The following is a 26,003-nucleotide window of genomic DNA, read 5'->3' as shown; positions in this document are numbered from 1 at the left end:
CATAAAAGTTAGTTGAAAAACGGATTGAACTAAAATCAATTAACAAAAGAAGCAGAAAAGAAATAGGTAAAAGGAAAAGTAGAAAAGAAGATGATTAAATTAAAAAAGAAAGAAAGATAAGGCAGGAAATTGGCAACATAATTTTTGAAGAGTAAACTTTTTCATGACTAGTTTAAACACGAAAAATTCACGCTGAAAAATTTTGTCGTTGTAATCACTTATGACTGAATATTTAATTTTGTTTCGTTTTTTCGCAATAACAACTTACTAAAACTGTACTACCGTACATATTTTTTCCGACTGCTACCAAAATCAAACAGCTGAGTTGATAAATAATGTGTACTAGAGCGTTTATACTCTTACTAAAACTTGACAAACTAAAAAAATCAAGATCCTACCCTTCTTTAAGTCTAGTTTATTAAGTTTTAAGAATTAAATCTGCGAGAAACAGCGCATGTTACACTATAACGCTCAATTTATACGTAGCATCAATTAAAATGTAATTAACTGTATGACATTGTATTTCGTAGTTTCATTATGTTATGATGTAAAACATGAATTTAGTGTTGTAAGGGAACAGGCGCACACCGTTTATCGTCATATACGCGGCAATTTATTGTGAGATCCTGTCATGCTCATAGAATATTAATTTTATTTTTTTAGCTCGCGAGAAAAACGTTGCTTTTTATAAAAAATATTTTTATATTGAAACATTATTGATGATTGTACTTCATTACTTGACTAAGGAAATGGGAATGATCTGCGTTTTAAAATACGCCGAACGAGAGAAAGGAGTTTTTGGTGTAGATAACGTGGTTGAGTGAGGGACAGAAAGAATATGTTTCACATAAACAGGGTGCCATATACTCTGATCAAGGGTTAAGCCTGCAATTTAATGTCCAATGGATGGAGTAACAAAATGGAATCCAATTCGATTATCTCTGGTCACGCATTTTCTCCACAGCGCGGCGCATTTGGAGCCTAACTCACTTCAATGACTCTCTCTAACCTGATAACATGCTCTCATGTATTATACATCTCTCATCGTTTTGACTTTACGTATAATTAAATAGATTGCTTTCCTTTTGTCAAAGGCTTGATATTACCAGATATTTAGTTTTAAAAGAAAGTTTAGAAAGATAGGCTTGATTTATCTATCACGGTAAGCAACTACAAGCAGCATATATGCGTTAATAAGAAAAATAAATGAGTAAAGTAGCATATCATTTCTATTGATGACCCTCCAGCAGGCGCGCCATATTCTCTGACACCAGCGGGCGCGCGTGGCACTCAGTGCCACACTTGGTTTTCCGCTGATATTAATTACAAAAAATCGAATTAAGAAGCGTACATTCATTATCTTGTTTTTTCATCGAACTTTACATAGTTTTGACATACAGTACAGATTTTTAAACACTTATAATTCCAAATTTTTTATCACATTTTTTTAAAGCAATGCCTAAAACTCAGTTTTTATGCCTTAAGGTTTTTCACGTCATTTATGTACACTTTTTTCAGGTAGTAACTGTTTCACAGTGCTTTCGGCAAGAAAAGTTATTACACCTCCCATATTTGATTGTCGTTGATATGTTCTTTGCACGGCCACACAATACGCACTTTCCGCGTTTCTTACTTGCTGTATCGCTCACCTCTTCAACTTGCAAGTCTTCATTTTGATAACTTGACTAGAATATTTTAATGTCAGCTGGTAGAGATAATATGTTTGATCTGTTTTTCAAGTGTGCGTTCATCAATGTGTACGATAAGGTTTTCAGGAATGTCCTCCTGCAATGTTCATTTGTGGGATTTTTTGCCCTATATAATATGTGAGAATTGATTCCTGCGATGTCCAAAAATCTATAAAATAAAACTAATGGCCACCTTTTATGTCCTTATATGGGTAATGTCTTTCTGAAACCCGTAGAGAGATGACCTTACAGCGCGCGTCTTGTTTGGCAAAAGTTCAGGCAGAAAATCTCTTTTATTTTTTTTTTTAGCGTGCCAATGGTTGTACTGTTTTTTGTGAGGAGATGCTTGGCAAACGGATAACTAGTGTACCAGTTATCTGTGGTAAGATTATGATTAGTGGCCTCAATTGATCTTACAAGCCTCTTGACAACGTCTACTGGTGAGTTTGACACTAAATATGGACCGTTCATCTGCTTCCCGCAATACACTTCGAGATTTCTGGTGAGGAATGTTTTGGCATCACACATAGCATAAAACTTTATCCCGTATTTCGCGGGTTTGCTCAATATATATTGAATGAAACTTCAACGGAATCTAAATGGTTGCAGCATTTCGTCAATTGTCACAAATTCACTCATTTTATATGTTTTTTGACAATTTCCTATGAACGAGTTTATTATTGTTCGGATTCCAGCTAATTTATCTGTTTGTTTTCGGAAATCCCTACTTGCCCTGTCGTCAAATCTTACTGATCGCAAAATAAACAAAAATCGCTTGTAACTCATAGCTGCCCTTATAATTTGCATTCCTGATCCATCTTCACTCCACAAGTCTAAATAATTTGCATGAAAACCTTTTTTCATGCCAATTAGAAAAAGTATACTCAGCACAGCCATAAATTCTGTTCTTGTCGTTTCCTTACAATCCCTTTCCCTTGAATAGTGGACAAGAGCAATTTTATTTTGAATGTACTCGTTTATTTGCATCACAATTTCATCAATCATGTCTATATCTATACATTTTCGAAAAGCCGCAGCCTTATCAGGAGTATTTCTTGCACAGAGTTTTGTCCTTGGTAGGGTTTTCATAATGTTTTTGCGCTTGATCTTTGTAGCACCGCAAAAAGAAGTTTTTTTTCACTTGCAAGATTTATCAACTTTTCCAAAAAAATGATTATTCTCACCATCAATATCACAATCTTCAGCAGTTGTAGGTTCTTTCACGTCACCATCAGACGTAGCTTCATCAGTCTCTGCCATTATCACGAGGGCAAATATTTTCCTCCTCATATGTGTCATCGCTTTCCTCAATGCCTACTTCCTGTTCCTCGTCCGAAAGCTCTTGTAGTACACTCAGATAGTCTTCTTCAGTAATGAATCTTCGTGCCCTAAGCAGTGTGATAATTAGCTTTTGAATTTTTCTACATCGAAATCCCATAAAAGGACAGCAAAATATCGCATGGAAATTATTCCTAAAATGTATTCACATCATAGGGCTCACGTTGGAGAAAATGCCACAGGTCAATTTCTCTCCACAAACAGCTGCTTGTACACACCATTCACTTAGCTGTTAGCTCAACCTGATTCAGGGAAGGAATGGTGAAAACTCTTGTGTTCCCACCAACTCACCTCACGCTACATCGTACAGAAATAGACAATGTTGATCAATAATTGCCACTACGGAATAGTATTACATCACCAGGCGCGCGTTGCACAGAGTGCAACAAAGACGACCAGTTCATCTACTTATTCGTTTTATTTCGAAATTCGGGAAGCTAGGCGCTTGAATCAATAACAGAAATCTTCATAGTGATACAAAGAAGGAATAATTGGTGCGTTTGGTTCACTGACCAACTACTATTAATAACGTGAGACCGAAACGGCACAATGTTGCACTTTGTGCCACAGCGCGCCCGCTGGAGGGTTAATATATATTTGCAGCTGTTTACATAAAGTTATCACAATATTTTTTTTATTTTTGTGAATATAAATAAGGCGATTTGATACGCCCAATTGGAAATTTTAGCATTCATCATGCCGATTGTTTTAGATTTAAATACATAATAGTTTTTGATTTTGGGCAATTCATTCATAGTTTAAGGTTCTAAAAAGGAAATTTTCACATTTCCGCAGTTATAAAATCCTTGCAATTCGTTGCCTGATTGCTCCTAACAATAAGGAGCAATTTCTTGAAGTGACAACAAGGCCCCATGGATAGCAAACAGGAACAGATGAGGGAGTTAAAGAGTGTAATTTACATCAGAATTGGTCGATTTTCTTCTGTTATATCGCGCTAAATTCTGAAGCGAAATTAGTTTCAGTAATTCTAGCATTTCAAATGACAATGCGTATAAAGTCTTATTTTTAAATGTGAATTTTAAAATTGAATTGAGTCGGGGGTTGAGATGCGATTAACCCGCAACTCAGGGTGGCATTGAGATAAAAGCCCTTGCGTTTGCAATTACCTTTTCACCGTAATGAGCTGTCAGCATTAGCACAATGTTTTCCAGCACCGTCATTCATCCAAACCTCAAAACGTATCATAATTAAGTGGGTATTTTATTCAATTTTACTTTCAAAGAAAATAAAATCTGAACAATTAATGCATTTTCAACCAGCTTGTAATGAAAGCAAACATTTATAATGGTCCGATTTGTTATCTCTCCTATAAGGGTGCCAAATTTTATGTAACGTAAAAGAAATAAAAATCTTATGCTCTGAATTTGTGTCTCAAACAGCTCATTTTCGGAGACGGGTGAATTTTCTGAAAAGTGTTTTTATTTTCTGTCTGGTCTGATTAACTTACCATTCCTATGCTTAGGAGCTAGTCCCCAGCATATTCGTAAGAATGATTGTTAACATTCACGGAGTACTAATGAGGTGCATGGAATCATTTTTTTCCATTGAAATTGGGTATGAAGCCGTTAATAATCTCATATTTTCGTAAATGGAATATCAGCATTCGCATTGAATTTTATTACTCACCAATAAACCTAAAACAAGCAAATGTGAGAATGTTGCATTTATTTTGAATGTATATTTACGGTCACATTATATGGCGAGGACTTGTTGAGAGTATTCATATAGCGACCATAACTTAAAATGAAAAGCGAACTATAGTGGCGTTTTTTTCATCGGTTAGATTGATGCGTAGCTTCCGACCAATATTGATTTTAATAATGTATTAATATTGCTGGACGAAGAGTTTGGTAATGGAAAACGCTTCAAATGCATATGGCTTCTTTGATGATAAAAGCCCTCGAAGTCCTGATTTAACAGGATATGATTCTATGCCGATAGGAAAGCCAGGCTATTAAAAAAGTAAAATTGTAATAGATATAATAATTTGACTGGTGTTTTACGAAAATTGAACAAGAGTATGTAATAAAAGGATAAAAATTCAAAATATTAATGGCTTTATATTACGAATTATTTATGAAAAGAATTGGCACGTCGAAAGAGGATATGCTGAACCTTAATTTTGTCCAATTCTTTTTCAATGTGATGTGTGTTAAAGGTATGTTTTAGTTTGATCTCTCAATACCTTTCCATGTATCTATTACTCAAATTCGTGGTATCCATATTTACGTAAATCGCCATTTAATATTTTGGTGTTGCTGCATGCCCCATTTTAAATGTATGGTATTGGTTTAGTATTGCATATTTTTATCACTTGACTGTGGCATCTACTCAATCAGTTTGACTATGAACTCATTAACACTGTGGAAGCAAAACCACTGAAGAAATGTTGCTCACTCGAGTCAATCATTCCCTTGAAACATGTCTTAGAAATCTCTTTCTCTCTTGGTTTTTTATTTATGTGCACCTTAAGTTTTTCCTGCATCCACCATTTGGGTACACTTTATTAGTAATTAAAGTGAAAATAACTAACTGCAAACCTTGTGTTGGCCATTGCAAAATGATATTTATGCAAAAGGATATGTTCACTGAGGATATTTCGTCGATTAAGGGGAAAGAAAGTTAAATTATCTGTCGTAGTGAGGGCATACATATAACTGAATAAACAGAAAGGAATAAAAGTTGATGTTGGTGTTGAATTACGAGACGGCCGCTCGCGGTGACTCCTTCAGATATTAGGATCTGTCCAGCTGGCAACTTTTCCTGCTTCGGAGAAATGTCCGCAAAAACTAAACGGAAATCGAATGCGTTTGAAAGCTGGGGGTTTGGGAGTGGCATTCTTCGCCGCCGATGACGTTTCACTGCGGTTGGTTGACCGGAATGACGTGAGAGCAAAATCAAATCGAGAAAAGGCGCACTCGTGCCTTTTCGTGTCGTGTCGAATCTCGTGGCAGGATGCGACTTGGCTGCAATTTCCCACCTCTACCCAAACCTCCAACTCGTGAATCATTCTGCGGTGAGCAGAGACCTTTTCCTGAAACGCTCGGACATCGTCAATCGCCTGCGGGGGGATGTTTTGAAAATCTACCTGGCTTGGTTACAGTTACCTTTTAATGTTCGTAAACAATCCCATTTCGGGAACAATTTCGCAAATGAACCAATGTTAAAAGACAAATATTGCTTCAGTAACTGCTCATGTATGAGCATCTATCATATAGTGCTTAAAATGATAAAATAAAAAAAATAATTTGGTAATAAAAAATGATGAATGCATTATGCCCATATTTAATTTTTGACGTAATAGTGCTGTGATACGCCTTCGATAGGAGTTTTTGACTCGGACATATTGCTTTTAGTAACAAGGTTACAGAAGCAGTTGCTTTAAAAATCCATGAATAGTCATCATATCATAAAGAAAATAATTTAATTTACGCGTCGGCAAAGTCGCAATTACTCTTCACTAAAGTTTTTTTATTAATGGCCTAAGAGTTCAATATGCAGTGTGTATCATTTGGCGCTTTGCATGCTATTTTAAATTCATTTCGTCCACGGGTATGACGAATGTATTTTTCCTACGGTTCCTTTTCGTAGTAATAGAATGGTGGATAATCATACGCATCCTGTGGCGTGGTTTTATGGATAAAGTTGCGGCTACGTACCTCCACAAAAGAACAAATATATAGTTATATTGTGAAAGAAATTTCTTTTGCACTTTTCACAAAGTGCTTCAGTGCGTATAACGTGTTTCAGCTCACCAAGTCACTGTCAAGGATGAGGAGGATATTGATTAATCGGGGTAAATTTTGGAAGGCCTTTTTTGCTTATGAGTTCTTCCCCACTTTATGAATATAAATGATATGCTGTTTTTAAAAATATTAATAATAGTAATATGCAATTTCTAGATTGCCGTAACTTCAACGTGAGAAAAAAATTACGAAAGAAGTATAAACTTAAAAAACATATCGTTAGTGATGCAACCGCAAGAGCAAGGTAGTAATCAACATTTTCAAGAAATTATTCAGATGCAATTCGAAATAAACAATAAATACGGAAAGAAAGTTAGAGTGCTTGCAAGATAGTAACGTCCACTAGATTCAAAGAATAGTATGTCCCCACGGGCATAACAAACAATTGTATTTATGGTTTCATTGAAGTACTTACATACCTGGTTTGAAATAGGGATTAATTACGATGAATTTAACGATTTCAAAGAGCGTAAGAGCTTACTATAACCGTTCTTGCAATGCGTGGAGGTAGAAAGATATTTCCACCTACTTCCACCATGTTTGTAGTTATTTCTAACAACGCTATCTTATCGTATCCTGATGGTATCTTCAGGTTGAAATGAGTAAAAAATAGAAAGAGGACGTGTATTCCACGAGAGAGAAACAATATGCTTGGTTATGATGCACAGAATAAGAAATGTCATTATGTATGCATTATATTGTCAAATTTTTAAGGTTATTATTCCGTTAAGTTGAGAAAAAAGTATCCTTGATATTAAAATTAAGAATTAATTAGTGACATTTGCAAATTTTGTGTTATTTCTATCCTTGATATACCTACTTTTGAACTGCGATCACAATACTTGCGATAAATGAAAGAGCAATATGTTATCCTTTGAAATTCAAATAAAAATAAGGAAGGGAGCCATTCATGTAGTCAATTTTTTGGAAGAATAGATTGAAAGGCTATATTAAAATGATTGTTTCCGCCAGGGATCGAACTTGAGACCTTCCTTGTGTTAGGCGGATGTGATAAGCGTACACCACGCAAATATCTAAGGAAAAGGATAATCAAAAATGCATTTTTTCGCGTATGCATGCAAAACGTATTTCTTCTCTTTCACATCCTTCTTTACTTATTACATATATTTCATTCGAGGTCTTCCTTTTCCGTTCTTGCCATCCACATGTCCCTCGACGATTGTCTTCATCAGGCCATCATGTCTCAAAATGTGGCCAATGAGGTTGTTCCGTCTTCTTGTTAAGGTTTTCATGAGGCTTCTCCTCTCTTCTACTCTTGTTAGGATTTCCTCGTTACTAACTCGGTCGATCCATTTGATTTTCATCATTCTTCTGTAGCACCACATTTCCAAAGCCTCTATCCTTGCTTTCTTCGCTGCTGTCATTGTCCATGCCTCACTTCCGTATAGGAGCATACTCCAAATGTAGGTTCTTATAAATTGTTTCCTTACTTCCATATTTAAGTTTTTCACTATGAGCAGGTCTTTCTTTTGACGGAATGCTCTCTTCACCTGAGCTATTCTGCTGATAATTTCTTTCTTGCTTCTCCCGTCACTAATTATCTTGTTTCCAAATAACAAAAATCATCCACCTCTACCAGTTTTTGTTTTCCTATTTTAATGTTAGTCTTGACCTCTTCTCTTCTGCTGCATACTAATATCTTGGTTTTCATCAGTGAAAAAGTACCCAAAATGTAACCGTTGTCGGTAACTCGATTGCATCCACTCAGATAATCCCTTCGCGTATCGCCGGAAGAGAAGCTCGCCTCCACCCTCCGTGACAAGGGTGTTCGCGTGTGAATGCAGGATGGGCCGAGTCACGCCGCGTCACTCGTCACGGGGGATTTGATGTGAGGGGGGGCGGAAAGAGATTGAGTCGCATGCACAACGTCCTTTCGCGGCATCACGATTGTCGAGCGCACCGGGGTCAATAGAATGTGCTTGGCGGCGGCTGAGAGGGTGCTTTTGCTCGGTTGTACCTTCTCGCTGTGGCCCTGGCTGTCGTGTTTCCGAAGGCCGCGATGATAGAGGCCTTGATCCGTTCACCCCGGCGAGGAAAGCACACTCAAATGGCAAATGCATCTCGATCTCGGCCTCTCGGAAATGCGCGAATATGAGCGTGAGCAGTGGCGCAGCGAGGGGGGGGGGGTTAGGGGGGTAAATCCCCCCCCCCCAGAGCTCAGAGAAATTTTTAAGTTAAATCCATTTTACTCAATTGGATTGATATTACTAATAGAACAGTGTGAGGATTAATAAAATATCCCTCAGAAAGCAGTAAAACTCACTATTTTGAACCATTTATCTTAAAATTCCGCAATTTATTAATCTCGCACCTTCCGCTTATCCTGGTGGGTATTCTATACCTCCACATACCCCGGTAGTAGTTGCACCTAACCCCCCCCCCCCAGCCTTAATTCCTAGCTGCGACCTAGAAATCAGGTAGAAAACTTATGAAAGCTCGCTAGAGAAGGTGGGTGTAGAGGAATGTCTAACACGCCTAGGATAGTGGAGAAATAGATTTTGTAACTTATGAAGGCTCTTTACGTTGAAACGCGTCGGTCGCATGGTAAATGACTTTTGTGGGAAAGCGCAATCATTCTGATATTGATGCATTTCATTATATTAATGTGGTATCCTTTGATATTTTTAAACACATTCCTTTAATTTGGGATATATATTTAAAAAATGAACAGGAAATATGGAAATGGGAGAGTATTTACATTAATATCGGGATGAGCAAATAAATTATGAATAAGAAATATGGATTAAGAGGGGTATTTGCCTTAAATTGGGATAAAATTGTACATCGGGCTGACAACTGATGGTGAGGAGGAAAATAATTGGAGAACTCATGGCAAAACTTATGGATTAATCATTCTGCGTAAACTCAACGAAAAAGGAATACTTTCATTTTTTTCCAACATTTTTCGATTCCTTTCAAAATTGGCATATGTAGTCACTGCCATGTGTAATGAAAAAATAGTATTTTGTGAAGTTATTCAAACGTTTACGAGAAAGTTACAGGACTCCGACAGTGGAAAATTTCGAGAATACTGGCGTTTTTACATGTTTTGAAGAACTAAGTTAAATGATGTAATAATTATTCAATGAAAATCTAAGTTTTGGGCCGTCGCGTCGGTTTGAATGTTCTTAAAAATGCCACGTGCACATAGCTTTGAAGCGCTGTTTATTTCCTTTGCGCTGAAAAGCTGTTCGCATTCATGAATACTGATAGAATGATTAATCTTAAAAATGGAATGATACATATATGGGTGGAATTGGATTTGGATAGAAACATTAAACTTTTCCAAATTTGGTGCTCTGCCAGCATATAGTGAATTGCACTGGTACCCTTAGAAATGTTTTTCATTTCATTCTAGTTTCAATAAATACACCGGCTTTGAAAGAAATCTGATAGTTTTTACTTGAGTTATAAGTTGAGATCACATGGAATTACCCGGACATCTATTTGCTTCTCTCACATTTAATAGGATGCCACCATCGCACGTTTTCATTTTTGGCACTGAAATGTTGAAGTGCATTTTAGTGGTTGATGCTTTTTGGAATTTAGGTTATATGAAGTACCATATTTTAGTTTGTATAGCTATTGCTACTGTTTGCAGACACTTTCGTGTCAGAGGAGAATAGTTTGGTTTATGCACTTATTTATTATTTTATCCACGAATATCATGTATGGTGTTAGGCACGATGTGGTAGAAGTTCGTAATATTATTAAAATGATACATTGCAATATTTCCACATATAGTTTTATTCTTATACAACGCGTTTCGTCGTTAAAAACGACACACTTGATAATGTCATTTGTAACGACGAAACGCGTTCTGTAGTAATAAAACTATGAGTGGAAATATTGCAATGTATGATTTTAATAATTTTACCCTCGAGTCGATGACTGCAATCATTATTATGTGCTATTTCTTTTATTGTATTAATTTTTGCACTTGATACTTACTTCCTCACCAAAGAGTAAGTACTTATATGCGAATTTTTGTGTGTCACAAAAGCCAGTGAGCTGTTAAGAAATATAGAGAAAACCAACATGAGAAAAGTAAGAGATTGCGCAAAAATATGATTTTCTTAAGTCGTTTACGTTAAAAAATAGCTAGAAAAATGGTAAAAGAAGTTTTGATTCACTGTAAGTCTATTTTTCAAGTGCATTGGACTCTCTCAAAGTGGTGGCCAATGTTCTCGACATCAACGTCATTATCAGGGCGGTAATATTTCGCTAAAGTGTATTTTCCGATTGAATTATTACAATTAAAATAATTAGGCGGAACATATTACAATAACATTTCTAGAGTATTTGAAGTAAATCAGTACATTGGTGATGAATCAGCTTCATAAATTTAATCTACTTATCCGTGTTAGTCTTTGAAAATATTACTCCACCATGTTTTATTTTGCTGCATTTTTTTCTTTCCGAAGAATTTGTGGAATGGAATTATGATTAATAATAATACATGTTTTGTTTTCAAAATGTGTTTTTCTGCTTTGATTGATATTTTTTCATGGAACCCGTTCCACAATTATTAAAATTTCTAATTTGCACAAATTTATTATTTCAGGTAGTTGGTTACCATTTGATATTCATTACGTTTCTTATCGCCGATATTTAGACATTTACCTTGTGATTTCCTTCAAATCTTTAACTATCTGATGAGCTTATTACCATATTATTTGAGCTTATTATTAATTAATTGTAGGTGGGCTGTTGCTTGCTAAACTTCATGTCATACATTAACAATGATACATACTTCTCTAATAATAAATATTCAAGTGCCAGGATTTTGTTAAGGTTAAAGGGAGTGCTTGGTTGTGAATTCAAGATGCCTACATTTACTCGTGAGCAAATCGAATTAATTCGTGGCTAACTTCAATTCGTATCTTATTCGAATTTTCTGTCGGTGAATCTGTCTGTGGGTATGTCTTTTGATAATATATGGAGCGCAATTATATTTTATGCCACTAGGTGTTTATTTGCGTATTTTGTGCGCTCACTTTTATTTTCCCAGAAGCTGAAATTCCTTCAATTCCTTTGTCGCTTTTATCTGGCCTCAATCTGCGATAGCATGGTATTCAAATGTCATGGATTTAAAGCGTTATCCAGCAACGTCATGCTATTTTTCGACGTTACTATTATCTCATCTGATATGATGTAATTAAAACAAAGTGGCAATATTTTGTCCTAACTGGCTGTCCTGGCTATTGGTAGGTTGTGATAGTGTAGATGGGTGAGATACGATGTGTGTACATCTGTATATTTATCGCACAATAAATTTGTCGTAAATCGATAGTGTATCTGAAGGTATCTATCCTTTTGTTTTTATTCCAATGAATGCTGCTTTTTTCTGTTATACGTGTGGAAATAACCATCACACAGAAATATCTCCTCGTTGCGAAATGAATGCTTTATGATGAAATTTCAATTATACCTTATTTAGTCCTCTAGTATTTATGAAAATTGTACATTATATTTTCAGCTGAGACGAACTCAAGAAGACGATTTGATTCGCTGTTTTACTATTTTACCGCGTTGAGCTACAGTAGGGGCAACGTCATCGCATCCCCAGCATCTCATTCCTACATCCATATATAATTAGCCATCTCCGACGTGATTGCATCAATTTTACATTGCTATTTTTAGTCTTTCTCTTATGTACATTCTTATCTCATTTTTATCGGGGCATGGTCTCTGAAAAATTATATTGCTTGATGCATCCTCACGAATTATCTTTAGAATGATTTTTTTCTATCCAAGGAATTTGAGATTATGAACGCTGGCAGTTGGATACGGTTCTAAAAACTCGGTGAACTCTCTTACTCCAGGCGACTTTTTGATTTATGAAATATTTCTTTTTGCGATCGGAAATTCGTTGCTCTATACATGGGTAATGATTCCTGAATACTCTAGCTCCTCCTGACCTCTTAATTTCTTGGTCGTTTACTCTGAACCGAAATCGCAATTAATCAAAAGAAATCGGTCACTGGAAGGAAAAAACGACAAGACAATACTCTTCCCCCTTGAAGGCATTAATAACCAAGTGGAAAATAGGAAAAGGCGGAAGTTGCATCTGCGCACTGCTCAACATTTGGTGACGTAATGAGAGTTCTAGATCAGTTACTCTATTGGGGTGATCCTTTCATCGAGAGAAGGAATCGCTCACGACCAAGCAAACAAAAGTGAATCGCGCGCGGCCTATTCACAAGGAGGCCGTGGAGACGCAATGGCGAGTTGGTGACGTAATCGACGTAAATACCCCTTCATAAAACTCTACTTATTCTCTATGTCCGCAACAGCACAAGCGGAAGGTATCTCGTCGCGAATGGCTCGATAAGTTGGCGACTGCTCTAAATGAAGGCAAATATGTTTCTCTTTACTTTTCATGCTCTATCAAAAACGGAAATGAAACGAAATGTGTGGACGATCACACTGTGGATGTGATTGTTCTACTGCACAATTAAGGCAAATATATTAACGTATTCATTGCGCATTTCCTAAAAACCTGTCTCGTTTTGTTACAGGACTGCTCTTCGAGACGGAAGTGCAAGATGATCTAGTGTTGTTCCTAATGAAACCTGAAGTGAAAGGTATTTACCAATTTAATAAGGTCAATGGTACTTTTTCTTGAAAAATACCTCCATCAATTTTATCAATTTATCCCTTTTAACTCAGGTTTTAGAATCAGTGGAATTTTTCCGCAGTATGCATTTCTCTTGTGTCCCTAATCAATAATGTATTTGCCTTCCGATGTCCCGGACAAAGGAGAATTCCACTACTATAAAGCCGTGTCCCAACTCGTTAGCCATTAGGCATCATGTATTTAGCCAGCCAGATTCTGGGCAGCCAACCACAAGGGAGCATGAATTGGGACATCCTCACGCAGGTGCTGCCATCTACTGGGCACTAGGCCAATGCAAAACAAGAGATATTCGGAATGATTTGAACAAATGATGAACAAAACCCACCCAAAATTGTTAAAATGTGATGTGTCAAGTGATTTTGAGTATTAGATGCCGGAGAAGAGTATTTTATCATAATTTTAGTATCTTAGACAACCTTTTTGTAATAGTAAAGTAGGGGTATACTTTCAAATCCGTATTTTTAGTTCCGTATGGTTTTGTTAAAGAGGTTTTAGCTAAGTTTGTGGCGCAATGTTAGCGTATATTCCTTTTAATTGGTTTGTAATATTTCAATCGTCTCTCAACCAAGTACTTTTTCGAATTTCTTATATTTTAGCAATTTAATTTCTAGTTTTGTACTATTAAGAACAGGTCTATTTAGTCTATTCAAACGGTTACCGTCTGACTTGGGCATTATTTTCAAAATCTATTTAAAGTATGGTTTACGTGCATATATCAAGTTTCGGTATCATCTTATTATCCCTAGGTATAGATTTTAATTTTTGTTACTTATTCCGATTCCAATTTCGGGGCTTTGTCCAATAACATACTATAATAATTGTTTATTCTTACGGGTGTTAACCTAATGTACAAAAAAGTGTCACATAAATAAGAATTTAGACAGTGCTACATAATTAAGTATGTATTAGAAGCATATAAACATCAGAAAGCATTATTTAACACGTTAAAAAAGTAACGGGTAGCAAAAGATAACATGTGATCGGTATAAAAAGTTATAAAATTACATATACATATATAAGAAACATGTAAACATTAATTGGCATTAAAATTAACGCCGCCTTCTCTTTAACTAATTTCTACGTAATTCTTACACTTCTATTAACGCAATTTCATTATTATTAACAAAATAAAAATTAATAATTATTCCCACAAGTCTCAAAATATCAACACTACTTGCAAACAAGTTCTATCCCTTGTTGACAGCCATGATGCCCTTTCTCTGATTTCTTCCTGAAGACGCTTTGCACGCTTTGAATCATGGGAAAAGTGGGGCGAAGGATGCACTCCTCGATGCCTAAATCTGGCGGCCGCGTTAGCTGCCTAAATTTCCTCCCTTATGCTGGCAAACGAGTTGGGACATCCTTCCAAGATGGCGTCATGGCTAAATCCTGGAATTGGCATAGCCAAATGGCCAATTGGGGCACGGCTTAAATGTCAGCCCAACAAGGCTGAACTTGGTCATTTTTTCAACCTGTGGTTCAAACACTAAAAGTTTTACCTTGAAATATGAGGAGATATGTTAAATATTTGAGAAAACAATGTTTCATAAGCTAATATGTATATAATTATACCACATCAGATACAGAAAATAAGTGTTCATAGTTTTTTATGCTTTGCTTATGATTCTCGAGCATCAAAATTTGAAAAATCACTTTGAACAAAACCTATGATTGCCTAGTAAGAACAAAACTTACAGCCAGCAGGTTGTCAAAAGTTGAGGCGGCCTAAATTATTAAAATGTACCAAATTCGTCCAAAATATTTGTCTGTTGTATCTTTCTCCTCCATTTAAAATTGAATATCCAACCTTGGAGTTCGGATCTGCGGGTGATTTTTACGGATAAATAAGCTATCCCAAATCCAAGCTATCGATTGTGCCCTTGTTTTATGTGTCTTCTAGGTAAATATCTACAAGGTTCTATTATACGTATTAGTGTTTTTACCAGCCATTTATTTCATTTTGCTTGCTGGAAGTCAGACACAAGAAAGGAAAGACGTTTAGAAAAGGCTGCTGATAGTTTTTCCAAACACATGACGATAGTTTGGGACTCTCTCATTACGCCGTGGTTTGCTAAAGGACTCATAATAAGGACTAATAATAAATCGTAAGAGTGTATTACTATCGCAGCATGTATAACAGGCACGAATGGTTGGAAATTATTACAACCAAAGAAATGTGGAAATACAGCTGACCATTATAACCACTAAAGTTAGCGGAATTCCTGATCGGATAGCAGATCTCGGACTCTTCCATGTATCAGGTAGACTCGTAATCACTGCCTGCTCTACCGTCTTTCACTTATGAATAATCTGAGGAGAATTTGCCACCATCTGATTCCTCTTAGCCAGTATTTGTGTGCTCTCTAATAATATCTTGAGGAGAGTAATGGAATAGAGATTTAGATGCGCAGTAAGGCTGCGGAAATTTTTTAAGAATCATAGTTGAATGTTTCTTAACGATGGATCCCAGCGGACGTTAAAGGCGAAAATGAAATTATTTAATTATTTCAAGTTTTGCTTTTTAGGCCATGTAGTAGCTTAATAGGGTGGTTCCTATTATTTTTTTATTGCCTAAATCGAAAGATTATTACTCCTGGAATACCTGAAAATTTTCAAGCGCGCGAAAACGCGACGGCTAAGTATGAAAGCTGAGAAAACTCCGTGTGACGTCGTTCTGGTTCCCGCTGCCGCAAGTGAGGTGACCTTGGGGCGAGGCTCTGAGCGCTGATACGACGCAGGATGCTAGCAGGTAGCAGAGTACCATGCTAGCTGGTAGCGCTTGGCTTAGATAAGGATTATTTATACCTTATCAAACGAAGGAGACTTTCCGACCATAGGTAGTTTTTATAGGTGATTATTAAGAGATGTTTCCCTGAGCTCTGTGCCACATGCATGCATTAGTAATCTCGGAAAATGTAAAACTCCTATCTACTTGTATAGAAACTAGGTCCCTGTGACGTCACGTGGAGTGGCATCGCATGGGCGCCAATCTGGCCTTTTTCAAATGCGTTTAAAATTTACCATTGCCATTCGTCTAAACTAGGATTTCTAAAACCAAGTAATTTGTATATTATGAGTGCACTAATGTTGGCTAACGAATCGCAATCAATGCCTTTCGTTTTTTTAATGAAGGAAACTACCCTATTATGCTAAAAAGTCAAGAAGTAAAATTATACACTATCTTATGGTTTCCAAAAGTGATGCATGGTAACGAGGGAATAAAATAGATTCCCTTGGAGGTTCTAGTGCTAGCGGAGTGGAGCTGGAGAAATAGTGACTGGTCCGTTGGTCGAGCCTGTCGCATGGAAGAGGGCGTTCGCTCCTTCTGGTCGTACTCTGGTACACCGAAATTTGTGGATGGGAAGCCACACATTTTGGGTTGCGTTCGAAGGCGGTTGCATCTCGGGTTCCCCCCATCGTAGGGGGTGAACCAATGAGCTTCGGCCGACCCCTTTGCCCCCCCCTGCAGATATGAGGGGCTGATTGATGCAGTGGCTTACGGTGGTGGGCGCTGGGACGGTGTTTGCTTAATGTGTTTACAACCACACTTCATGGTACCCTCCACTCTCCTCAAAGACTTCATTCAGTTTGGACGAGTTATTTAACTGCCATGGGAAGAACTAAACTGCACGGAATAATGCGAACTAGAACGAAAAGTCTCAATATACGGTTTTCAATTATCATATTTTAAGTTTTATATTTTCATGAGTTTACATTCTACATAAAAGTGTCTTATTTTAATTTTTACAAATGTTTTTCCACGCTAAATTGACTTATTTTGTCATATCAGTGCTTTCCTGCTCTACTACGCAATCATCATAGTTGTGCTTGAAAAAAAGATGTAAGCTTATGATTTCCAATGTTTAGAATTTTCGATTAAGTTAGTCGTAGATACAGATCCTTAAGTTTCACCAGTTATCGCAGTGTACTTCGTATTACTCATAGAAACTTCGAATATGGAAAGTGTTAGCTTTGCCTTCCTCTCTCCTTAGCCTTCGGCAAAATGCGGACCACGTACTTGGGGCACTTTAGTCAGTACTTTTTGTCCTTTGTAACTTTTATTCTTGGAGTTAGTTTTTTAATGTTTTTTAGATGGTTTGAACTATTTGTGTAATTCTGACCTAAAATCACTGTATACTAAATATAATATATTAACTGTGAATAAAATGCTGAATTGGCTCATTATTATAGAGAAATATTTCAAAAATGAGCACAAAATTAAATGTAATAATACACATTCTATGGACAAAAGCAACAGTCATTTGTTTAAAACTTATCTTTATAATAACGTGTACGGTAAAAGGTTGCTGAAGAATGTTGTACCTCGTACCTTTAATTGTATGCCAAAGGTTTAATGTAATCTCAAATCTTTGGCCGACATTAAAAGAAAAGTGAAAGATTGGTTAATAAGTGATATTGTAAACTTGTGATTTCTTTATTTTAATCTGAAATGTACAAAATATATTAAATTATCATAGTTTTGTTTAAAAGCCCCTTAAGTTGAAGTTGAAACTTGTAATATAAATGCTATGCATTCTATGTTGCCACTGTGTAGGGTAAATGGAACCTTCTGACAAGCCATATGGCTTAGAAGGACCAAGTTTGTATATGCAAATAAAGGCAATTATTATTTAAAAAAATTGTATTTAATAAATAGCTGTCTGATATGGGCAATAATACGAATTTAAGAAGTAGTTGTGCCGTGTGTGAAGACCGTAGTGCCGAATTTGTAAAAGGAAATATGATGTTTTTTTCTGCCCATAGTGAGGTGATGAATCGTTACATTGTTCGAACTGAGCACTGGGATGAACATTTTTTTAAGATTTAATTTATTTATCATCGAAGATCGATGTGAGCAATGAATTTTAATCGCCGGAAAAAAATAGTCACGGGTGAATAGCCACGTGCTGCCCATTGGGCTGAGAGATTCGATGCATAAAAATTGGTTAGGGATACGGTGGGCATGTTGCCTTTATCATTTTTATTGTTTGGAGCATTTCGAATCATCATGAAAGTAATATTACGGTGAAGCAACCAGAAGGAATTTCATTTTAATGAATTAAATGAGTCGATTTTACTCGGAGGGACGTAGATTTCTTTACCTCGAATGTAAACTGCATTGGCTGGTTAATCGTCTTGTGGCTATATTTTTATGAGCTTATGGGCGGCATCATTATTCTCTTCCAAAGACAATAGTGTCCAAAGATACAAAAAACTTATTAATTCACCTCCAACTTATATGAGGACTACCTCTAAAGACTATTTTCCTCCTTGATGTTTTTTTGCTAGAATAGAGGCGGGAAAGGTTTTCGGTGAACGTTATATCTTTGGGACCTGAATTTATAAAATTTATTTAAAATTTAACTAGCATTAAATAGAAGTTTTTTTTCTATGAAATTAAAATTTTGCCACGCTGGTTACGTTAGGTATTTGTTTTGCCCGGCATGTGCTAATTACGTGGGAACATTTGTTTTTTGCTTCTTGAGACGCCCGTGAAGGAAGCTCCTCATCTAGTACCCGTGCGCTTAAAAAATATATCTTTCTCTTTTTATTAAAAATGGCATATATTGATATTTTAATCCACGTTTACAACTTAATTCAAAGGAATTCAATCCAAGGATTGGCAAACTATAGTGCTCCATATATTTCTAGTTTCTTTAGTTCCTTATTGAGCTAATTCCTTCAGATCCTTATGCTGTTCTCCTTTGTCTTTTGATCTTCTGTCCTTCCTTGTCTGTCACACGTATGAGCTTGCCCGAGTAATATTTCAACTTGAAATTACTGCGAGCCCATATTTTATATCCATCTCGTATCTGGCGGTATTAGGACGAGATATTGAGGCTTTGTTTAACTGAATAAGCGATATTGGATGAGGGGTGAGCTGGTCTGAACTGATTAACAATCCTAACAATAGTTTGACGCAGCTCTCCACTAGAATCTCGTTTGGATTTTCATGTAATTTCAATTTTTGTGCAGGTTATATATTTTAATGTAAATGTGTCGCTCAACAGTAAGTTACAATGACAGATTAATCAATTCTCTTTGAAATGAAAGAATAATGTTTGTTAGGTTCACTAAGATAATTAAAAAGCACGACCTGGGTTTCGTAACCTGGTTTCATCATCACATAAAGACGTAACCATTTTACGAAACCCAGGCCATGCTTATTAATTAAATTAGTGAACCTTACAAAGTTTATTTTCTGGAAGGGTATCACAAATTTAAGCCTGAAATCATCAGTCATAATTCACGTTTTTTTTCAAGAACCCTCATCAATCTCAAATTCGATGCACGCACAGCTATTTCACCGGTTAATGTTCATTTGATCGCAGACAATTACGACTAATTTACCCCTCGGACACTCACTTGACGCTATAACCCCCGACTCGTGTCTCGGAAATCATTCGTAAGGAGTGTCTTCCCTTTTATCTCCAGTCGACGTCAGTAGTGCTCGCACGAATTTCAATTTTATGCTTCTTTTATTCTTTTCTTATTCTTTTTATGCTTTCTCATGTTCACCGCGTTATGAATATCAATTTAAAGCTCATAATATTTTAAATTCCATTGCGTTGTCAAATTTACCAGCACGTTTTATTGATACCTTTAAATTGTTCATAGCTATTCGTTATTTTGTCAACTATTTCTTGATAGCCCTCAATATTCGGCAATCATTAACCACTGGTAGTGCTGGTCCACTTTTAATTTAATAAGAAGAGTACTTGTCCAAGTTTGAAGAGGCTAGGAAATAGCAATTATTAGTAATCTATGCCTAACTAACATACAAAATGTATTTTTCAACCTTCTAAAGTCTGAGCCCTCTTATTACTTAGATCATATCCCTATAGAGTCAATAACCGACGCCGTCTTCCCACTGCGATTGTCTTTGCCTCTAATTGAGACACTGATTTAATTATTCCGCGTTTCGATATGACCAAGGTCCCTTCCGGCTGGTGGCATGTGGCTTCCATTGATTCGTCAATCAAGTTTGCCCTCACATTGTAAGGCCAATCACACTATCTTACTTGCCTTACTACTACCGTCTGCTCCTTCAGCACACTTCATTTCATATTATCAAATATATTTTCGATTGGACGAATCTTACAGCTCTTTAAGCCGAGCTAACCTACTAAAAATTGCTTGGAAATTTTTTACATAGAACTGAGAGCGATTTTACTTTAATTCGATTGGAATCGGTGGTCAGCTGAAGCGTGGTTGACCGAGAGAAAATCTTTTTAATATCACGGTAGAATTAAAAATTCAGCATTTATCCCCAGTGGAATTGGAAATTCAGGGCTTGGCACGACCCAGCTGGTTGTTACGGTGATTTGTCAGGGAGTGAAATGTTTATACGCCGGTCCAGAGTCGTCCAAATGAAAAGCGTAAAGTTATAAAAATGGAAAATAAAAAAGTCCTCGGAAAACAAAACATAGTGGTTAAAGAGATGTGCTCCAACGCTTGATTTGTCATGGCTTACAAATATTTTATAGAAGTTGCATTTTCGGCATGTTCTCCAATCCTACTCGCTCATAAAATAGAATCTTTGGCTGAATACAAAGTTTCGGATGTCATGATGTTTAAAAATTTCCTTGTACACATTTTGGTGCCATTAAGAATTTGGCTAACGAGCATGCGGTATCAATACAAGGATGCTTTGAATACTAGTGTCATACATGATCTATAGGGATTTGTTTGCGAATACGCTTTTAATGGGTTTTATTGTATGGATATAGGTGATACATTTTCCATGAAAGGAAAATTATTATTATATTCTCTCCCAGAAAATCTTATTTTGATGTAACGTCTATTTGTCTGTTTTTTCCGGAATTCATTGCACGGAAGTAAAAATTATACAAGGCAAAAGTTTTCAATATATTTTATGCTGCATTTTATAGATTTTAGGGTGTTTTATATGGTTTTGGACTTCAACGACCCTTAGATCCGTTAGATTCAATGCATTAAAATCAAATCTTTACTTAATAAAATTTAGCAAAATGATTTAATCAAGTTAAAAAAAATGAAAAGTTTGCTAAATATGCGGTAAACAAATTATTTTATGGTTGAAAATGTATGTAATTCTGCAAATTTATTTTACTAATTCTTCATATATCTGAAATGGATTATAATTCCTTTTTGTATCCGCTTTCAATCATTGTTTTTAGCTTATTCTCCTGTTTACCACTTATTGGAGTCGATTACAACATTGGATCATGAACGTTCCTTTACTGTTTTTCATTAATTAGATGTCATGAAAATTACTTAACTTAAGTTTAACCAAATGGGACCAAAATCATCGACTAAAATGCTTTGATTCGAATAGTGAATCTTTAAGTCTCATGATGGACTCGTCAATGCAAACATATTAAAAAATGGTATATAAACCTTCACAATACAAAAGATATACAATATACACTATTAGTGAAATGTCCATAAAGATAAACAAGTATATGTGAAAATTTTGTGTAAAAAAGATTTCAGTTTGTGGGAAAAAACATGAGGATAAGGGTGTAATATCCATTAGCGAAAAAATCCAGTGCAGGAAAACGCCCACACAAGAAGGGGGGCGTGAAAAACCTGCGAAAACCTACTGAAAGAAAGCTAATGCCGTGTTACATGTAAAATACAACATAGTTAATGAGGTACAAAGTATTCACAAATATTACACATGCAATTAAGAATATAACATATAATACATTTATACATATATATATATATATTAAATATTCAGTAATACATATCACTTTGTCGTAGGCGCTACTCAGTGTCATGTATAACCAGCCAGCTAGTTGTGAAGTGAAAAGTGCTTTGTCAAGCCTCCTCTTAAAAGATGACAATAATGATGAGTTCCTAGTGGAAAGGTTAAGATTATTCCATTCCCTACATGCAGTAGCGGTAAATGATTTGTAGTAAATGACAGTTCCCCTTGTGTTTGTCATGTGGACAGTGTCAAGACTCCTGAACTCGCATGATAGGTAAGGAGGTGTTTTTTGTTTAGAACTTGATATAGGAGAGAGAGAGTATGCAGCCGGCGTCGAGAATCGAGTTTCAGCCATGACAGTTTATTAATATAAACGGCTAGATATATCTTGCACGAATTGTTGGTGAGAAGGTTTGGGAAGCTCTCTGTCCTCAACGCCCAAGCAAATGGAGTCAGGAAACGCGCGTCTCACTTCCGGATCGTGGCGTCGTGTGCTCGCCAGCCGTCCATTCAGTGGACCCGCTCCCAGTGAAGTCCCGACACTTGGGTGGTGTCCGTCCGGTGTTGTGGCCTCTATATACAGACTGGCCCTTTTAATAGAACAATGCTCGTCTCACCTCCTCTCCACGATGAAAGTTTCATGAACGTTCCAAAATACCTCGCAGTGTGTGTGTGTGTGTTGGAGGGACTTAATTTGAGGGGGGTGCGTGGGTTGATAGGGGTAGGGTGATGGCGTAGGGTGATGGGGGGGTGTGTGTTGTGCTCTCGTTAGGTGAGCGGTGGGGAGGAGTTTCATGGTTGCGGGAAATGAACTCGGTGGGTTATAGGGCAGGTGAGGGAGGGTCGAAAAAATCGCTTGAATTTATGCATGAACTTGGTCGTACGCGCGGCTATCTCCCCTCCCAAGGGGTGGCCGTGGCTTTTGCAATAAGGGCCGGCCTCCTCGTCCTGCGAGGGTCCGCAAAAACTCTCCTTGTCCTCCTCCAAGGGCCGGCGCACCGCTGGCAAAGAAGGTGCCCTCTAAGGTTAGATCCAGGTTTCAGGGGAGAACTTTCGCCTTTTCTTCTTCCGCTGCGAGCCTCAGGTGGGTTAGCGGTGGGGAAGCGCGCACTTGGGCCGGGACGCCTTTTGGACCCGATGGGATATCGATCGTCTGCTGTTTTGTGACCGCTGCTTTTTCCTTTCTCTCTCTCACCCCTAGGGGGAGCCTCCACAAATAACATGAAATTTTCAACGATTTTAATTGCTCGGATAGCCGATGCTTGCGAGCATCTCTGGAACGTGAAAGCCAATGGCTTCGAATGTGGCCAATGAATTTTTAAGTTAAACTCGATTGTGTTTCGTAAAGAAGTGTTTCTATTCCCCGATTATGAGAAAATAATGTTGTGAACCTTCTTGAATCAAGTGTTATTGGAAAATATCGATGTTATTCGAAATGAAAGACTCGGAGTTTAAGGAATATAACTATCAGGAATCTCATACCGTCGAGAGCAAACTCAGTATCCAATTTATGACATAAGAAGCTAATTGAACAAGTTTCTAGCAAAGCGCCAATCGGTTTCGAACATTAAAATATGCTGCGCACAAATTAATATTCGAAGAATCCGCAAAGTGGTTGAAATTGCTTTGTCAACACCTATTTTTCTCTAGCTAAGTCAGATAGTTCAATCGCACGATATAAGATATTTTAGACCAGGAAATAAATCACATTGCACACCAGTATTGGGATCTGCAATGGTGGACCAATATCTTTGGCTGTGTAAAATAAGCATATTTTGCATTCTCTTCACCTTTCCTTACGGTCAGTGGTGGATTCATAAAGTTTTCATTTTGGAGGTAGGCGCAATTTGGGAATTGTTATTAATTAGGGCACCTTAGGGTGTTTAGTTTGGGGAGCAGACCCTCTCATTGCAAATTCACTGCTTGAGGAAGAATTCAGGTCTCCATTTAATAAAAGCTTAAGTTCTCATTTAAATGGCAAGAAACGTGTGTGGCCAATGGCAGATTCAGAAGAGAAAACTGTTGTCTAATGCATTTTTTTGTGCTATGTTTAATTCTATTCACTAGAGTGTATAAAATTTATTGCAGCTCTGCATTCATAGTTTTATATGTATATTCATATTTTCTTGTTCACGTTTTTCAAGGTAGGTACTTGGCTTTTCTTACTCTGGAGTTCATATTGAGCGATGATAATTGCGGATAATAAAAAAACATTACTTTAGTAAAATCAGCAAAACGCCAGAAAAAAAACAAAGTTTTTATCACTATTGAAGCTTTGAATTTCGTGCGTGGTATATTTTTACTGCATTATTAAGAAGTTTAATATTTATAAGTGTTGTAAAAATTTGGTGGTATTACATGTAAATTAGCAATTCTAAAGAAAATATTTAATGTTTAGAGAAAAATGAGTGCATTTGAATGTAAACATAGAGAGAAAACAAATTTCAAGTTTGGAGGAAGAGGAATAATAAGAGGAAGTTTTCGGTAAAGCAGGTAATGTTGCGGGGAGCCTGCAGTTGTAATTAATTTCAATGGTTGCTGAAATTAGATACTTGGGGTTAAAAAAAGCATTAATTGATGTAAAAAGTGGAAGTTAAATGCCTTTGTGCATTACAATGTTTGTTTTAGGGAAAGGCAGCTAATTGGGGAATACTGCACATTTAGTGAACATGACCCGTGAAGTGAGTTTCTGTCAGATAAGTTTTTGAATACAATTAATTATTAGTTGCAATTTTTATAATAAGTAAACTACGTGAAGTACAACAGAAATTGGCAGAGATAAATGTCTTATCTCCTTAATTAAATGGTAGGTAATTAAAACCTATTGTAATTAATTGAGCTGTAAAGTTTTTCTTTAAAGCCTTACGTTTCTCGGCCCCTGATTTGCACGTAACTATAAATCGCGCAGTAAATTTTTGTAGTTTGATGAATTTTAGATACTTAGGCTTAAGTTCTGTGCTGATTTGGGCCAAGATTTTAAAATTAAAGCTCATTCATCATAATAATTTTAAGTTCTTAAGACGCTTGTTATTAGTGATGACGCCACTGCGAAGTCACGTTGGAAGTTTTCCTTGGCCTGCCTGGAGACCCAAATCCAGCTTAAAAAAAAGAAACGTTCGGTTGACATTTTTCCGTGACTTTATTTATGAATATTTAGCCGTCTTATAATTTTTGGAGTGTAATACTATTTTTCTATGTAGCCCAACTGAGGCACTTTGCCAAAGGCGCAAAAGCGCTCTGCCCTTGATTATAACGAAAGGACGGCAAATCCAGCGCCGGAGTTCCGAGGCAGCATTGCCACACGCCTTGCTCCGTTCCGTCTTTTGAATCCGCTCCCCCTCGCAACCGTAGCGTTTCCTCTCCTCCTTATGCAAAATGCCCCAAGGAGCACAGCTTCCCCCCTCCTCCTCCCTCGGAGCTTCGCTGAGCTCTAAAATTTTTAAAGTTTCTCGTGGAAGCACACAGACACTCCTGGTGCTCAGCGGAGGATGGTGGGTTTTTCGCAATTTGGGTCATGTGTACACTTCCTCGAGGAAAACTTTTTCTTGGCCGAGTATAATTATTTGCTATGGCGTCCTGATTGGTTTATTGTTTATGACCTCGCCCTCAAAGAGACTCGATTATTGGATGAAATTCCTAGGGAAGCGAATATGAACCCGGACTCCATTGAGGAAATTAAAAGGTTGACTCTAGTAGGTAAATTTACGAAGCGATCATGCATGCCGAATTTAACCGCGGCTCATTTTTTTAAATTATTTACCTACTTTTATATGTACATTTTACTAATTTATGAAGTGATTATTCTTATGTAGGCATAGAGTTTCACAATGGCTTCTCCAAACATACATGACTTA

The sequence above is a fragment of the Ischnura elegans genome, chromosome 10 (assembly GCF_921293095.1).
Source record: "Ischnura elegans chromosome 10, ioIscEleg1.1, whole genome shotgun sequence".
NCBI classification, from domain to species: Eukaryota; Metazoa; Arthropoda; class Insecta; order Odonata; family Coenagrionidae; genus Ischnura; species Ischnura elegans.
Note: the sequence above shows the minus strand (reverse complement) of the source record.